Source organism: Dipodomys merriami, unplaced genomic scaffold (assembly GCF_024711535.1).
Source record: "Dipodomys merriami isolate MVZ:Mamm:240054 unplaced genomic scaffold, mDipMer1.0.p SCAF_702, whole genome shotgun sequence".
NCBI lineage: Eukaryota > Metazoa > Chordata > Mammalia > Rodentia > Heteromyidae > Dipodomys > Dipodomys merriami.
Window position 1 is genome coordinate 67,535 of NW_027206294.1, and position 6,501 is coordinate 74,035.

A 6,501-nucleotide genomic window follows, 5' to 3' on the forward strand; every position below is an offset into this window, starting at 1 on the left:
TGTGAGTGGAGTCTATGGGATTCTTTAAATACAAGATCATGTCATCTGCAAAGTGGGAGAGTTTTATTTCTTCTTTCTATATTTGGATCCCCTTCATGTCTGCATCTTGTCTTATTGCTCTAGCTAGGCATTCTAATACTAGATTGAAGAGAATTGGAGAGAGTGGACATCCTTGTCTTGTTCCTGAGTTAAGAGGAAATGGCTTTAGTTTTTCACCATTAAGTATAATGCTGGGTGTAGGTTTTTCATATACAGCCTTTATTGTATTGAGGAATGTTCCATGGATTACTAATATTTCCAAAACCTTCATCATAAATGAGTGTTGGATCTTGTCAAATGCTTTTTCTGCATCTATTGAGATAACCATGTGGTTCTTATTCTTGCTGCTGTTGATGTGATGAATAATATTAATTGATTTTTGTATATTGAACCAGCTTTGCATCCCTGAAATGAATCCTGTTTGATCGTGGTTTATGATTTTTTGGATGAATTGTTGAAGTCCATTGGCCAAAATTTTATTGAGAAGTTTTGCATCAATGTTCATCACCCCAATCACTCTTGAGAGGGGCTGGAGTGCTGTGATTGTCTGGGCTTATGTCACATGCCCCTCACTGGTAATGCTGGTGATGGGAAGAATGGTTTTGTACCACCACAAAGGTGAAGAAATGGGAGAGGACAACACTCAGAGGAAATGGGGCTCGTCCTGAGGCAATGGCCAACCCAGGTGCTCGGAGCATCAGTGAAGAAGGAAGCACAGGCCTCTGCCCTGTGGCAGGTTCCTTTCCCCTGCCATGGCCACAACCTGGTGCCTGCCTGGTCTGAGGCAGCCAGTCTCTTTCCCAGGTATCCTGGTGAGCCAGAGAGTAGCCCTGAGCTTGGGCAGTGGTCTGTGACCTTCAGCAGATCCCCAGGATGCCCCGGGACAGAGCCATGTGGAAGTCCATCCAGTTAAGCCCAAGGTCCTGCATGCATTGCCAGTGGAAGGGCAGACTGTGGTGTGAACTTTCCTGGGAAGCTCTCCACAGAGCTGGGGGCCTGTGAGCTGGGTTGAAAGGGGCAGACTGGACGTCTTACTAGGGGTTACTTACAGAGCCCCTGGCCTGTGCCATCCAGAGACTCATTACCAGGACCCTGGAAGACAGACACCCATATACTACCACCCCCAAATTCTCCTGTCACTCTGTCTTTAACAGAAATCTAGGTCAGAGCACCACCTAGTGTCATGCCCGCAGAGTAGCTGCAGGTGAAATACGGGATGGCCTTCTTGCACCCTGCTAGCTGTCACCCAGGATCCAGCCAAGGGAAGGAGGTCTTGTGTGCTGCAGTTCACCTGGTCCAACAGCTATGTAATGGCTTGCTACAAGATGGCGTTACTCCAACTTCAGCAAGGACCTATCCACCTAGAGATCAGTGCTGTGACCTGGAGCTCAGCAGTCCTCATGGATGAACAAACCCCTGAGGGTTCACCTAGCCTCACAGAATGACCTCTCTGGGAAGAGAAGGCTGGATGGTGAACCCAATTTCAGAGGTGCAAGATAAGCAGAGCTTAGTTAAGGTCATGCCAAGGACATGACTGCAGTGAGACTAGATTCCTTCCTGAAATCCATCTGCAAAACGGGAGAGGAGCTGAGCACATCAGGGCACTCCTGTTATCCCGTTTACAGAGAAGACATAGGTAGAAGGATCTCAGTCGGAGGCTGACACTGGGCAAAATTTCAAGGACTTTCTGAAAAAGTATTTATAGCAGCTGGGCACTGGTGGTTCAAGCATTTCATTCTAGCTAATCAGGAAGCTGAGATCTGAGGATCATGTTTCAAAGCCAGCCCGGGCAGGAAAGTCCATGAGCTCTTAACTCCAATGAACCACTAGGAAGCCAGAAGTGGTGCTGTGGCTCAAGTGGTAGACTGCTCAACTTGAGCTGAATAGCTGAGGGACAGTCCCCAGGCCCAGAGTTCAAGCCCCACAACTGACAATACAAAAAACAAAAAAACTTAATGAAAACTGTTGCTGGTGTTCCAGTGCTTCTCGCCACCATCCCCAGACTTCACCCCACCAGTCCCTAGAGAGATACCAATTATCTCCCAAGGAGGATGTGAAGTGTTCAACATGCTCTCTCCTAAATGACATGAATCTTTAACATATTATACCTAAAAAATAAATTCATATAGCACTTTTCTGAGAAAAAGAAATGCCCCAAGTTTGAATCGATGGATGGATGGATTGTGTATAGATGGAGAATGAATGGATGGATGAACAGATAGTAAAGAGGGGGATAAGGGATGGAGGGTAGAAAGATGGATGATAGATGAATTGATGAGTGGGTGAATGTATGGATGGGTGGATTGTGGATGGATGAGATGGATGATGGATAGATTATGGGTGGGTGGATGGATGATGTGTAGATAGTGGATGGGTGAATGGATTATGGATGACTGACCAGTAAAGGGGATTGGATTAATGATGAATGCATGGGCGGATGGACAGATGGTGGAGAGATGGATGAGGAATGGATGGTTAGATATATGGATAATGGATGAATTGACGGGAGGTAGATGGAAATATATTTGGTCTTTGCTCCTCCTAGCACAGAACTTCAAAAATCTTCTTCAAGAAGATATTAAAGTGAATCATATTTTCAGGATGAGATTCTTGCTAAGCTATCTTGACAGGATTCTTGCTAAATCTAGGTGATGTAAGGATGAGCGAGCTACCTGGAGAGACTTCAGAAAAGCCCCTAAACTTTGGTGCCATTGGGTTATTATGGGGGAGCACTGCCTCCTAGTGTCAACAGAGGTGAACAGCAGGAGCCTGAAGAGACCATGAAATGGTCAAAGGAGGGTGGTTGCCAAAATGCAAAAACTCAACAGAGAAACCACAGATCAAAACAGCTGCATAGATCAACTAGACTTAACAGACTTCTACCGAACATTTCACCCAGCAGCATCAGAATACATATTTTTCTCAGCAGCACATGGAACGTTTTCTAAAATAGACCACATTTTAGGCCACAAAGCAAACTTGTCTAAATTCAGAAACATAGAAGTTATACCTTGCATACTCTCTGACCATAAGGGAATAAAATTAGAACTCAACACCAAAAGCCACCAAAGAAAGTCCGGTATCACTGAACAACACACTGCTGAATCATGAGTGGGTCATGGAAGATATTAGAAAGGAAATTCAAATGTTCATGCTATTCAACAAAAATGAACACACAAATTACCAGCTCCTCTGGGACACAGCAAAGGTAGTACTCAGAGGAAAGTTTATAGCTCTGAGCTCCTACATCAACAAATTGGAGAAATCTGAAACTAGCAATTTAATGCCACATCTAAACCTCCTTGAAAAAGAGCAGCAAGATAAACCCCAATCCAGTAGATGGAAAGAAATAATCAAAATTAAATCAGAATTAAATGAATTAGAATCCAAAAAAACTATAGAAAGAATCAACAAAACAAAGAGTTGGTTCTTCGAAAAACTTAACAAAATTGACAGACCCTTAGCAAACCTTATCAGAAAAATTAGAGAACACACCCAAATTAATAAACTCAGAGATGAGAATGGAAACATCACCAAGGAAACAACCAAGATTCAGAACATAATAAGGGAATACTTCTCCAAACTTTATGCTAATAAGTTTGAGACTTGACAGAAATGGACCTTTTCCTAGCAAATATTGACATGGCAAAACTAAACCAAGATGAGTTAAACTATCTTAACAGGCCCATATCAAGCATTGAAATAGAAACAGCAATAAGAGACCTCCAAGCTAAGAAAAGTCCAGGACCAGATGGTTTGACAGCGGAATTTTACAAGGCCTTCAAAGCAGAGCTCACACCAATATTCCTAACTCTTCAATGAAATGGAAAGAGAAAGCTCACTACCGAACATATTCTATGAAGCCATCATAACCCTCATTCCAAAACCAGGCAGGGACTCATCAAAGAAAGAGAACTATAGACCCATTTGTTTGATGAACATTGATGTAAAACTTCTCAACAAAATTTTGGCCAATCGACTTCAACAACTCATCCAAAAAATCATACACCACTATCAAACAGGATTCATTTCAGGGATGCAAAGCTGGTTCAATATACGCAAATCAATTAATATTATTCATCACATCAACAGAAGCAAGAATAAGAACCACATGCATATCGCAAAAGATGCAGAAAAAGCATTCGACAAGCTCCAACACCCCTTGATGATGAAGGTTTTGGAAAAATTAGGAATCCATGGAACATTCCTTAATACAATAAAGGCTGTATATGACAAACCTACACTCAGCATTATACTCAGTATTGAAAAACTAAAGCCATTTCCTCTTAACTCAGGAAGAAGACAAGAATGCCCACTCTATCCAATTCTCTTCAATCTTGTATTAGAATGCCTAGCTACAGCAATAAGACAAGATGCAGACATAAAGGGGATCCAAATATAGAAAGAAGAAATAAAACTCTCCCTCTTTGCAGATGACATGATCTTGTATTTAAAGAATCCCATAGACTCCACTCACAAATTACTCAAGCTTATCCAAAACTTTGGCAAAGTAGCAGGTTATAAAATTAACCCCCAAAGATCAATGGCTTTCCTGTATGCCAAAAATAAAAAAAAGTGTGGCTGAAATTAGGAAAGCAACTCCATTTGTAATAGCCCCACAAAAAATAAAATACCTAGGAATAAACTTAACTAAAGAAGTGAAGGACCTCTATGATGAAAACTTTAAAATCTTGAAAAAGGAAATCAACGCAGAACTAAAAAAATGGCAAAGCCTCCCATGCTCCAGGATTGGAAAGATTAACATCGTGAAAATGGCAATACTTCCCAAGGCGATCTACAAATTCAACGCAGTACCTATCAAAATTCCAAATTCATTCTTCAAGGAAATAGAAGAGGCAATCCACAAATTCATATGGAACAATAAAAGACCCCGAATAGCAAAAACGCTCCTCAATGGAAAGAACACTGCTGGAGGAATATCAATACCAAATTTCAAGCTCTACTATAAAGCCATAGTAATCAAAACAGCTTGGTATTGGCATAAGAACAGACCTCAGGACCAATGGAATAGAATTGAAAACCCAGAAATGAACCTACAGACCTATAGCCATCTAATCTTCGAAAAGGGAGCTAAAACAATAGAATGAAAGAAAGACAGCCTCTTCAGTAAATGGTGCTGGCAAAATTGGTTAACTACATGTAGAAAACTAAAGCTAGATCCTTATATATCACCCTGCACCAGAATCAACTCCAAATGGATCAAAGACCTTGAACTCAAAGCAGACACTCTGAAAACATTACAGGATGGAATAGGAGAAACCCTAGGTCTCCTTGGCTCAGGTCGAAACTTTCTGAATAGTGACCCGGAAACACAACAAATCAAAGAAAGGTTGGACAAATGGGATTGCATAAAGTTGCAGAGCTTCTGCAGGGCAAATGACATAGCTAACAAGATCAATAGAAAGCCCACAGATTGAGAGAAGGCCTTTACTAGACATACAACGGACAAGGGTCTCATATCTAAAATATACTTGGAACTCAAAAAATTAAACCCCCCAACAACAAATCCTCAAAGAAACAACTGCCCAATAAATAAGTGGGCAAAAGACTTAAAGAGAAACTTCTCTGAAGAAGAAAGAAGGATGGCCAATAGACACATGAAGAAATGTTCAACATCCCTAGCCATAAAAGAAATGCAAATCAAAACAACATTGAGATATCACCTCACTCCAGTTTGAACGGCAAAAATCAAGAACTCTAACAACAACAGATGCTGGAGGGGATGTGGACAGAAAGGAACCTTACTTCATTGTTGGTGGGAGTGTAAACTTGTTCAACCACTTTGGAAAGCAGTATGGAGGTTCCTCAAAAGACTTCACATAGAACTCCCCTATGACCCAGCAATCCCACTTTTGGGCATTTACCCAAATGTTTACAAACAATACCACACTAAAGCTACCAGCACAACTATGTTTATTGCAACATTATTTACCATAGCTAAGATATGGAACCAACGCAGATGCCCCTCAGTAGATGAATGGATCAAGAAAATGTGGTATATATACACAATGGAATTCTATGCCTCCATCAGAAAGAATGACATTGCCCCATTTGTTAGGAAATGGAAAAACTTGGAAAAAATATATTAAGTGAAGTAAGCCAGGCCCAAATAAACATAGGACCCATGTTTCCCTTATTTGTAATATCTAGTATATGTATGAGTCAAGCGGAAAAGGTCAGATAATGTGATGTCAGGAAAATGAACCCTTAGATATGTATTTTAATGTTTTTTTTTCTTTCATGCATGTGTTTCTAATGCATTTATAAGATTATCTCTTTGTTGTTTTGTATGTCCCTCCCCCACAGTATAACCCCTGCTTTCACTATATTTGATGTCAGTATAACTTGTGGAGGAGATGGGGGAAAACCAGTTGTTTAATGATACAGGTGGACCTGTTGCAACAATGAAAAGTACAAATTGTCATGTCCAAAATGAGTTTT